The sequence below is a fragment of the Macrobrachium nipponense genome, chromosome 7 (assembly GCF_015104395.2).
Source record: "Macrobrachium nipponense isolate FS-2020 chromosome 7, ASM1510439v2, whole genome shotgun sequence".
In the NCBI taxonomy this organism is placed as follows: domain Eukaryota; kingdom Metazoa; phylum Arthropoda; class Malacostraca; order Decapoda; family Palaemonidae; genus Macrobrachium; species Macrobrachium nipponense.
Window position 1 is genome coordinate 9,737,412 of NC_061109.1, and position 12,823 is coordinate 9,750,234.

Below are 12,823 nucleotides of genomic sequence, written 5' to 3' on the forward strand. Positions count from 1 at the left end.
GACGGTTGTTCCTTGATGTCGCGAAACAGGTCTATTGACGGTCGTCCCCAAAGGCGCCAAAGTTTCTGACAAATCTTGTTGTCCAAAGTCCACTCCAGAGGTAACACTTGCTGTTGAACGACTTAACTCGTCCGCCAGGACGTTCAATCTCTTTCCCGGAAACAAATCTCGGGACTAGCTGAACCTTCGCTTCGTTTGACCACAGGAGGAGATCCTTGGCTACTTCGTACAGAGAGAAAGACTGAGACCCCCCCTGTTTCCGCAGTACGAGAGAGCCGTGGAGTTGTCGAATGCACTGCCACTACTCGACCTTCTACTAAGCTCCGAAACTGTCTGAGCCCCAAGAAAATTGCTAACAGTTCCTTTACATTTATGTGGAACTTCTTCTCCTTCTCCGACCAAGCTCCTGAAGTCCGTTGATTTCCCAGTAGGGCTCCCCAACCTGTGTCCGATGCGTCGGAAAAGAACTGTAGGTTCGGGAGGATGGGTCGTAAATCTAACCCTTCTTCCAACCTTGCTCGAGAGAGCCACACCTTAGGTCCTCTTTTATTTAATCTGTGACAGGAAAGGTAATCGAGTCTGGTTGTGTCTTCCTGCAACAAGAGGCTCTCAGGAAAAACTGCAGAGGTCTCATGTGCAGTCTTCCCAACGTCACAAATTTCTCCACTGACGTCAATTTGCCCAGGAGCCTCATCCACTGATTGGCAGAACTTACCTTTTTGTCCAAGAACTCCTGAACTGTCTCCAGACAGCCTTGACCCTCTTCGGGGACAGAAAAGCCCTGAAAAACTTGAGCATTCAGAATCATCCCCAAATAAAGGATGCTCTGAGATGGAACCAACTGGGACTTCTGTTTGTTGACCAGAATTCCTAACTTTCTGGCAAGATCCAGAGTTGTTCCAAGGTCCTTCATGCACCGACTCTCTGATTCCGACCGGAGAAGCCAATCGTCCAGATAGAGGGAGATTCTTACTCCTAATATGTGCAGCCAGCTTCCTATCGGGGATAGAACCCTGGTGAAAACTTGAGGAGCGGTCGCTAGTCCGAAGCAAAGCGCCCAAACTGAAACACCTTGCCTTTCGAACATGAAACCTCAGGTACTTCCGAGATTCGCGATGTATCGGAATGTGAAAATAAGCGTCTTGCATGTCCAGAGAGACCATCCAATCCCCCCTGTCTGATGGACTCCAGAACCGACCGAGTGGTCTCCATATGAAATTTGTTTTCTGGACATGCAAGTTCAGGGCGCTCACATCCAAAACCGGCCTCCAGCCCCCTGATGACTTGGAACTACAAAAAGGCGATTGTAAAAGCCTGGAGGAAATCCCTTCTATCTGTTCTATCGCTCTTTGAGAACAAGCGCTTCCCACTTCTGCGGCTAGCGCCAGAAATTTGTCTGAGGCCCGGAGAGTATGCCTGGAATGGAATTGGCACAGGTGAGAGCGAGGGAGGTGAAACGAGAGGAATACGATAGCCGAACTTGAGTACTTGCACTACCCAGGCTTCTGCTCCTCTGTTTTCCCATTCCTCCCAAAACAGAGCCAGCCTGGCTCCCACTGGTGCATGAAGAACCGAGCTTTCATTTGGAAGGTTTGTTAACCTTGGCCGATGGGCCTTAGACTGAGGTCGCAAATTCGGACTTCGGCCGAAAGAAAGCGCTTGGGTTTTCTCCCTCCCGTCGAAAAGGCACTTGGGCCAGAGGAGAAACCGAAGGAACAGTCTCCACCAGGAGCTTTAGGTCTCTTAGTAGACTGTGCCAGTAAATCCGAAGTAGATTTCTTATCTAGCGCAGACGAAATTGACAACACTACATCGTCTGGAAAGAGGTTATCTTTCACAAAAGGAGCAAACAAGAGAGCAGACTTCTGTTGGGAAGTAACCCTTTTAGAAGCAAAGGAGCACCAAAGGTTGCCTTTTCTTAAGGGTACCAAAGGCGATGAGCGAAGCTAACTCATCATCCATACCCCTAATGGATTTGTCCGCACAGGACAGAACACCAATCCAATCTCCGCTAACTCCTGAGAAAGAGAAGGACAGTCTTCGATCTTGGCCGCTAAAGCGCCGATAGTCAATCAAGGAAGCTAAAGACTTTCCAAAAGTTTAAATTATTCTTACAACGTGGTCCAACTCGGAGCTGTAAAGAAAACTTTCGCTGCGGCGAAAGCAGATCTTCTAGAGGAGTCGATTAAACTGGAGAAGTCTCCCTGGGAGGAGGCAGAAACTCCCAGAGAAGGAGCTTCCCCAGTTACATAAAAACCTTATACCTCTTACGAAGCAAACTTAGAGGAGGGTAAGCAAAAAGAGCCTTCCCTAAGTCTCTTTTCATAGACAATCCATTTCTCAGTCTCTTTCAACGAATGTCTAACGCTTTGAGATAGAACAATTTTTGGGAGGAGGAGGGGTCTGAAGTTGTTTTCCTCCTCATCAAAAAAGTCGAAGTTGGGGAGCGCGGAGCCGCTTTCTCAAAATAATCTGGATAAGATACCAGAAGAATCTAAGGAGACGTGAATAACACGAGAGGTGATGTGAATCCTCCTCCTCTACTTCTTCTTCATTCTCCGATACCCGCCGAAGACGTAGACGGAACTACAACCTGATCTGAAGGTTTCGAACCACCCTTGGACTCCATTCATTCCAGTTGGTTACATCTCTAACTGCTTGCGCAAAGGCGCCAGAGACGAATCAAAACAGTTAACGTAGGTTCATGGAAGAGCCTAAATGTTCAGCAGGGGGAGGAGGAAAAAAAAAAACGGAAAACTACTTGCGCCTCGCTCGGAGCCGCCGACTTCGAGGCGAACAGGCGCATCAGGCGTAACAGACGAAAAAAGCGCCTAAAGAAACACCTTGAGAAACTGCTAGCTACAGCGCTAAAAACCACAATCTCTACTAGTAGATGGAGCCGAAAGGTCACAGATTGAGGCGACGAACGAGCCGCTAACGGCCGCGGCGCAACCCTACTCTCCAGGCTCCTTATACCGCTTGACTGGAGGAGGCGAAGAATCGGCGCCTGAACACCTCTTTAAGGGACGCGAAACGGCGAATCTCGCCAAGAGCGCCGCGCGACCGGAGACGAATCGCTTGAATCATTCGAAAGGGCGTCTGACCGCAACACCTTTCCAACGCTTAACCGAGCCCTGTTGAGGCGCAACAGGCTCAACAAGAGAGGCGCCTGTCTGTGGCAAATCCCGATCGACTCCCTTGACTTCCGGTATGTCTTCTCCCCGGTGCGGGGGAGCTGGACAGTGACCTTTGTCTAGGAGACGTGTCAGGACAGACAGACGCACCCAATCACTACACTCTTACCTGAAGCCGCTTTCTCCAAAAACGTTCTTAACTGAATTACCAAGTTGCAAAACCGAATATTCGCTAGTACCAAAAGAAAATTTCTGATCTCCCCAACCTCGATTCCAGACTGGGCAACTGGTGTCGGAAGAAACTACACAAGGGCCGCCGGAGAAGTGGGATTAATAGGAGGAATAGGGAGGTGTAGTTAAAGGAGACATAACAATTTGAGGAGAAACAGAAGGAACAGATGCATCGCAAGACGAAGCAGAGCTAAGTCTACTTTCCCTTAAGCGCTGCTTTTCTAATTCTGTCTTTAGCTAATTTCTCCGAGTATGAACTAAAAAACTTCCAGTTGAGAATCAGTCCAATCACTACACTCGTTACACGTTCGATCTGCTGAACAAACCTGTCCCCTACACTTAACAACATTTAGTGTGAGAATCATACTCTAACTTGGATAATCTAGTTTACATCCTGAGATGCAAAACCTAACTCCCGACGGACTAGAAATCCGACATGGCAACGCCTAAATAAAAAAAAGCAAAATAACAACAACGCCAAAAAAGAGTACTTCACCAATTCTGAAGATCAAAGTCCACAAGAAAAAAAGCGAAGCAAAAGTCATCCAACCGCACCGACCACGATGTTCCCCACCGGACGCCGGCAGGAAAAGAATTGGATTCACCTGGGCAGTTGTACCTGGTTCTCCCGCGAGTGGAGGGAGATGACGTCATCACCACCAGTGTTGGCGACGCCGACGCGCTAAATTTGAATTTAGTATCCTGCCGCTCGTGGAAATCACGGCTCTATAATTGTTCTGTAAGACACTACAATAAAATTGAAAATTAGTGGCGATCCAATTTTATGGTGCTTGTCTAGTGCCATAAGGAGCTGGTAATAGTTATGGCCCCTTAGCATACCTAACAGATGCCATTAACTGAAACTTGGCAGCATAAATTGCCAAGTTTCAGTTAACCCCTTCGCCACTGGCCTGCTGCATTGCTGCAAATGCTTGCATACCGCATGAGAACCCCCTGTCGACCGCGAGTATCAATCATTACTTGCTCCCACTAAATTTTATGTTATTCATATTTTTCCTTTATATTCTTATGTGAAAACATGTGTACGGATATCAATGAATATTTTTTACCCCATTGTCAAAAAATTACAAACAATATAGTAAGAATTTTGGAAAAAATAGGAATATTTAGTGGAAAAAGTAATTGCAGAAGTAGGAACTGTTATAAAGTGGTAGAAATAGTAGTAAAGTAATAGAAATAAAGTAGCAGAAAAAGTAGTAAAATAGTAGTAGTGGTAATAGCAGTACTAGTTTCCTTACTGAAACAGTTATTCCTAGGTTTCATACAGAAACAGCGTATACATCAATGAATGTTTACGGCACTGGTAATAGGTAATAATAATAAAACAGTAATAATAGTAATAATAATAATAATAATGATAATAAAAGCAACAGCATCTCGTGACCAATACATATACGTATACATATGGGGCAGTTTATTCACACCCATTATCATCAGCAAGCTATAAAAAAACACATCTCATCACGAGTAACAGGCCTCCATGGAAGTCCTTTCACCTTACGCTTTCCTGTTGAATGAAAGTACTACTCTGCCCGAGAATTCATCCATTCAAACAATTTGTCAATTACATCACCACAAAAAGAAAAAACATGCATCACGTAAGCAGGTGAAATCTGGTGTGTAAGCAGGAATCCCATTGCCACCCTCCGTGAATCAGAGGGGGCTGGGTCTGGGCGCAAGTCACAAGATGGATCAGTTATGAACCACCAGCCTTTATCGACAAGAGGTTCAATGTCTTCCAAACACTCGTTGTCACTGTCAACCTTTAAGAAATTATCACTATAATCAACATCTGATCGAATTTGGCAGGTACTCAGACCCTGACTCTGAAACACTATCATCTGACATGATACTGAAAAAAAACCCACATAAAATAACTCCAATCAAAAGGGAAAAAGGTTTAGAATTCAAATCTACATGGTTTACGGACAAAATGAGTAGTCTGCATATTCGTTTGGGCATGGCCTCGTAACCCCTTCTGTCCTGGGCCGACAATCCCTCGCCAAGGTAAGTAGTTCCATCCGAAACAGCTGACCGAAAAAACAGCTGACGACCTCGTGTTGCCCCGATGCGCGACCCAAGGTGGGGGGGGGGACCGACCCAAGAAGCCATGCGACCTTCCCAGTCGCTTCTTGGTGTCCTTCCCGAACATGGCTTCGTCCGTCCTCCCTGCCCTCCCGCGGACCTCGCGCTATCCCACTCACGAAGAGTTTGCTGCGCTCAATCCGGTCCCTTTCATTTGATTTGATGCTATTATGTAATGACGAAAGGTCTTTTATTGTTAATATTTTTTAATGAAAGTGGCCTTATTGGCGATTTCAGCGGTCAGTGTAATAAGTGTGATGAAGGCACATTCGCCCTGATCAAGCATGGCGAAACATTCCAGTGGCGGTGTAACGTAAACGTTCGAAGATGTCGGAAAACTGAAAGCAATTTCGGAAATGGCTCCATTCTCTGGGTCACACCTATCCTACAACGACCTATTTTGGGCTTGATCCATTGCTGGCTTTACGAACTTCCCCAGACATATGTAAGATGAATCTGCGTATAGGTTCCGACCATACATAGTTGATTGGTACAATTTCTTGCCGGGAAGTTTGTATTGAGATTTTGGTGCAGGACAACCGGAAAATCGGGGGCCATGGACACATCGGGAAAAGGAAATTGACGAATCCAAATTTGGGAAGAGTAAAATCCCATAAAGGTAGACGTGTCGATGGTTGTTGGGTCCTTGGTGGGATTGATCGCGAAACAAAGGACACATTCTTTCAAGTTGTTCCCGATAGATCTGCAGAAACACTCCTCCCAATTTTAATTGAAAACATTCATCCAGAGTCAACCGTAATTCAGATTGTTGGAAATCCTACCACACGTAAGTCAGCATTTTTTCAAAACACACACTTAATGTAAATCATTCACCTACATTGTTGATCCCAATGATAAACGCATACACAAACACACAATAGAATCCACATGGCGGGTCTTGAAACGAAATGTTTTGCCTAGAAGTGGTACAGTAAAAACATTATTATAGTTCTATTTTTCCATGTATTTTTGCATTAAGAAGCGTTACTTCTACCCCTTTCAAATGTAGATTGTCCTTTAAAGCATTCAAATTTTTTTTTTTTTTAGAATTTTTGTTAAAAGGCAATTTTTAGTTAAACGTGCCATATCCATTAAATAGAGTAGTTTCAACACCAGTTAAAATGCGGTCTAATTCCACTGAAACGCAACAATCATTGATAGGGAGCGCCATGCAGATTCGTGTGCCCAGAGTACTTTCTGGCCGAGCATCGGCGGATGATACAAACAAGATGGCGGCCGTTTGTTTTGGCGCTAGTTTTGAAAACATGTGTAGTGTTGGAAAACCCGAAAACCTAAAAAACGGTAATGGGGGGAGGGGACCCTATTGGGAACCGGGGTTTTTGGGTGGGGGAAGAACACACGAGTTTTGGTTAAAAGTAAATGAAAACGGTAAGGGGGGACCGATTGGGAAACCGGGTTTTTTTGGGTGGGGGGGGAGGGAGAGAGGGCAGACGACGACAATGAAAAACCCCAAAAAGGAAAACACGAAACCCTGGCAGACGGAACACGTGGCCAACTAACGTAGGACGCGGGTGGCGACCTGTTCCAACTAAACTGTAGGAGCTCCTTGTTCCAACCTAAAACTGTACAGGAGCTCCGGTGATCGTAACCAAACGAACCAACCTAACCAAAACAAATTAGCCGCGTGCCCTTACCATGGCGGGAGTGGGGGCGAAGCTATAGTATATTAAGTGATTGCTAACCTAACCAAAGGAACCAACCTAACCATGGGAGTTAGTGTCCACGTCCTTACCTGGGCCGGGGGGCTTCGCCACCCCCTGGACCCCCCAGTATAGTATATTAACAGTGATTGCTACCTAACCAATGGAACCTACCTAACCCAAACTAAGTCTGCATGTCCTTACCTGGCCGGAGGGGCTTCGCCCCCCTGGACCCACCAGTGGTAGTAAGTTAACAATTATAAATATCTAACCATATAACTTGTCCATACATATGGCTGGCACCCGTATATCCTTACTGATAACTAAACAAAATGAATATTTCCAAGAATACATTGGTTAAAGTCACGGCCACGTTGTTTGCTCGAACACATGGACTGCGTTCGAACACGTGACTTCTAGCGGACGTGAATGTTCGGATGTGTTGAGCGTGCCTGACTTCGGCATAGCGGAATAACAATGGCGTGCTTAATTTGGACAAAATAATTAAAATAACGCATTTACATTGATAACGGCTGTGGTTACATAGAAAAAAACGAACGTACCTAACTAAAAATGACCGTAACGCAACGAACCCACCTAAGCCGAGTTAGAACGGGTGGACTAACACTTTCGTTGGCCTACTTAGAAAAAAATACAGATAATTGAATCGAGCAAGGTCGTATGATCTGAAAAAAAAAAAAAAAAAAAAAAAAAAAAAAAAAAAAAAAAAAAAAAAAAAAAAAAAAAAAAAAAAAAAAAAAAAAAAAAAAAAAAAAAAAAAAAAGTATAAAACCGGACTTACCTTTGTTGGGTTGCAAATCGGGGAGTCGAAATCGGAAATCGGCAGACAAGTCGGACGGGTAGAACTAAAGCTGGAAATCGGAATCGTCAGACAATTCGAACCTTCCTCTCTTCGGAGCTGGCTGGAGTGATTTTGGCGGGATCGGGTCGGATGAAATTGGGGGGACAAACACTCGCGTTTTAAACGGATCCGTTTGGGTAGAGCGATCTATCAATGATTGTTGCGTTTCAGTGGAATTAGACCGCATTTTAACGGGTGTTGAAACTACTCTATTTAATGGATATGCACGTTTAACTAATTCTAAAAATGCTTTAAAAGGACAATCTACATTTGAAAGGTAACGCTTCTTAATGCAATACATGGAAAAATATGAACTATATAATGTTTTTACTGTACCACTTCTAGGCAAAACATTTCGTTTCAAGAACCCGCCATGTGGATTCTATTGTGTTTGTGTGTATGCGTTTTTATCATTGGGATCAACAAAATGTAGTGAATGATTTACATTAAGGTGTGTTTTGAAATGCTGACCTTAACGTGTGGTAGGATTTCCAACAATCTGAAATTACGGTTGACTCTGGATGAAATGTTTTCAATTAAAATTTGGAGGAGTGTTTCTGCAGATCTATCGGGAACAACTTGAAAGAATGTGTCCTTTGTTTCGCGATCAATTCCACCAAGGACCCAACAACCATCGACACGTCTACCTTTATGGAATTTTTCTCTTCCCAATTTGGATTCGTCAATTTCCACGATGTGTCCTGGCCCCCGATGTTTTCCGGTTGTCCTGCACCAAAATCTCAATACAAACTTCCCGGCAGAAATTGTACCAATCAACTATGGTATGGTCGGAACCTATACGCAGATTCATCTTTACATATGTCTGGGGAAGTTCGTAAAGCCAGCAATGGATCAAGCCCAAAATAGTCTTGTAGGATAGGTGTGACCCAGAGAAGAAGGAGCCATTCCGAATTGCTTTCAGTTTCCGACATCTTCGAACGTTACACCGCCACTGGAATGTTTCGCCATGCTTGATCAGGGCGAATGTGCCTTCATCACACTTATTACACTGACCGCTGAAATCGCCAATAAGGCCACTTTTCATTAAAAATATTAACAATGACCTTTCGTCATTACATAATAGCATCAAATCAATGAAAGGGACCGGATTGAGCGCAGCAAACTCTTCGTGAGTGGGATAGCGCGAGGTCGAGGGAGGGCAGGAGGACGAAGCCATGTTCGGGAAGGACACCAAGAAGCGACTGGGAAGGTCGCATGGCTTCTTGGGTCGGCCTTGGGGTCGCGCATCGGGGCACACGAGGTGTCAGCTGTTTCGTCAGCTGTTTTTTCGGTCAGCTGTTTCGGATGGAACTACTTACCTTGGCGGAGGGATTGTCGGCCCGGACAGAAGGGGTTACGAGGCCTGCCCAACGAATATGCAGACTACTCCATTGATAGATCGCTCTACCCAAACGGATCCGTTTAAAACGCGAGTGTTTGTCCCCCCAATTTCATCCGACCCGATCCCGCAAAATCACTCCAGCCAGCTCCGAAGAGAGGTAAGGTTCGACGCGTCCGAATTGTCTGACGATTCCGATTTCCAGCTTTAGTTCTACCCGTCCGACTTGTCTGCCGATTTCCGATTTCGACTCCCCGATTTGCAACAACCCAACAAAGGTAAGTCCGGTTTTTATACTTTTTTTTTTTTTTTTTTTTTTTCAGATCATACGACCTTGCTCGATTCAATTATCTGTATTTTTTTTCTAAGTAGGCCAACGAAAGTGTTAGTCCACCCGTTCTAACTCGGCTTAGGTGGGTTCGTTTCGTTACGGTCATTTTTAGTTAGGTACGTTCGTTTTTTTTTCTATGTAACCACAGCCGTTATCAATGTAAATGCGTTATTTTAATTATTTTGTCCAAATTAAGCACGCCATTGTTATTTCCGCTATGCTGAAGTCAGGCACGCTCAACACATCCGAACATTCACGTCCGCTAGAAGTCACGTGTTCGAACGCAGTCCATGTGTTCGAGCAAACAACGTGGCCGTGACTTTAACCAATGTATTCTTGGAAATATTCATTTTGTTTAGTTATCAGTAAGGATATACGGGTGCCAGCCATATGTATGGACAAGTTATATTGGTTAGATATTTATAATTGTTAACTTACTACACTGGTGGGTCCAGGGGGGCGAAGCCCCCTGGCCAGGTAAGGACATGCAGACTTAGTTTGGTTAGGTAGGTTCCATTGGTTAGGTAGCAATCACTGTTAATATACTATACTGGGGGGTCCAGGGGGGCGAAGCCCCCCGGCCAGGTAAGGACGTGGACACTAACTATGGTTAGGTTGGTTCCTTTGGTTAGGTAGCAATCACTTAATATAACTATATCTGGGGGGTCCAGGGGGGCGAAGCCCCCCGGCCAGGTAAGGGCACGCGGCCTAAGTTTGGTTAGGTTGGTTCGTTTGGTTACGATCACCGGAGCTCCTACAGTTTAGTTGGAACAGGAGCTCCTACAGTTTAGTTGGAACAGGAGCTCCTACAGTTTAGTTGGAACAGGAGCTCCTACAGTTTAGTTGGAACAGGAGCTCCTACAGTTTAGTTGGCCACGTGTTCCGTCTGCCAGGGTTTCGTGGTTTTCCTTTTTCATTGTCGTCGTCTGCCTCTCTCCCCACCCAAAAAACCCCGGTTTCCCAATCGGTCCCCCCTTACCGTTTTCATTTACTTTTAACCAAAACTCGTGTGTTCTTCCCCCACCCAAAAACCCCGGTTCCCAATAGGGTCCCCCATTACCGTTTTTTTAGGTTTTCGGGTTTTCCAACACTACACGTTTTCAAAACTAGCGCCAAAACAAACGGCCGCCATCTTGTTTGTATTCATCCGCCGATGCTCGGCCAGAAAGTACTCTGGGCACACGAATCTGCAGGCGCTCCGACAAAATCGTAATCATCCTTCTCAGATAATAGCCTGAGGCGCACTGGCATATGTTGGCCAGTATCCCTCCTAATATCCCATATGAAAATGACGTCATGACGTCCATCGGACGCTCATTGGTTAGAATGAATTGTGGGTGGAGCTTCAGCACCTCTCTCGTACACAATACTGTGTCTGGAAACCATCCAAGCTGAAGAAAACGCTTTGCTTTTTGAGGAGGGATGAAAGACGTACACGCGTACGTCCTGGTCTTTTATTACTGTACCGTAAAAGACGTACATGCGTACGTCCCAGTGCTGAAGGGGTTAAAGGTGGTTTTAGATTATCAGCATCCAACCTAGAATGGAACCATCGCAGATTACTGGGGAATATGCATATAGCTACTAGGTACATGTGTAGAAATATTTATTTTATTTAATCAACAAAACTACTATAGGAAACTGCAATTACCAAAGAAATACCGGACGCGCCGCTAGGTATTACTTAGATTAACCAACATACCTAATAAAAATTGAGTCGTAGGGATGGAATTATAGTAGGTACTAGTCAGTCTCCAATATGGGTGAGTCCCTGGAATGTGCCAGTTCCTGGAATGGGCCAGTCCATGGAATGAGCCAGATCCTGGAATGAGGCAGTCCATGGAAAGAGCCAGTTCCTGGAATGAGGCATTCCATGGAATGAGCCAGTTCCTGGAATGAGGCAGTCCATGGAATGAGCCAGTCCCTGGGATGTGCCAATCCATGGAATGAGCCAGTCCATGGGATGTGCCAGTCCATGGAATGAGCCAGTCCCTGGAATTAGCCAGTCCATGGAATAGGCCAGTCTATGGAATGAGTCAGTGTCCATGGAATTAGCCAGTCCCTGAAATGAGCCAGTCCATGGAATGAGCCAGTCCATGGAATGAAGCAGTCCATGGAACGAGTCAGTCTCATTCCAGTGCGAACTGCTTTCAGGAATGCAGTGGCAACGTCAACTTAGGTACCTAGCTATATGAAGCTCTAGGTATATTTCTATCCCTAACCGAAGCTCCTTCGAACTAGCTCGCGGGTCACGCTAAAATCCGTTTCAGGAATGCGACACGCCATTCCAAGACATTCCAAAGGGGTTATCGGGGGCAAAATCTTACCGGGAACGAGCGACGGAATTGCAAATCTTCCTTTCTTGAGGTGAGAGAAGCGAAGCAAATGTAAACAAATGTTACTTCCCAAGTTCCCGCGCGGTCCGCCGGGCGCATTTCATTAATACGGTTTGACCACAACCAAACGAAAAGCATTGCCGGTTTCAGCGCTGTGCAATAGAACGTTCCGTGGCGTCGCTCACTGTCAAAAAAAGAATGCAAAAGACTTTTATTAAATACAGTCTTTCAGTCGCTAAAATATGGTGAACCAACATACCTGAGTGACTGCCTAAAGGTCCCCTTACACTAAAAGATTGTCTGAACGATTGTCGTTATCGACCTACGCACTATTCCATACAGTATGAACGATCTCCGCACCGATTTTAGTCTGAAGTGATAGAACAAAGATTTTGTCTCGAGAAGACATGGCATCATCTCTAGAAGAGATAGCGTTATATCGGCAGACAAACCCATACATTGAACGATCTGTGTATATGACAGACTCAAGTCGCAAGCCAGCAACCTAGCTGGTCGTGATAGATTCCCGCCCACGTTTGCATTCAGACAAGCCCATATACAGTGTTTTTGCGAACGATACAGGCAGTCGTTCAGGCAATCGTACAGATAATCGTTTAGTATATGGGGGACTTTAGAATACAAAATTCTTCTTATATACAGTCTTTCAATAGCCAAAATATGGTGAAATAATACACCTGAGAAACAGGCTAAGCTTCTTTACAACTAAAATAGGCCATTCTGGGCTATAGCTCCGCACGGACTGCAAGGAACTTTCCCGCGAAGACGCAGCCACTATAGGGATTAAGGTGTCAAATGTATTTTA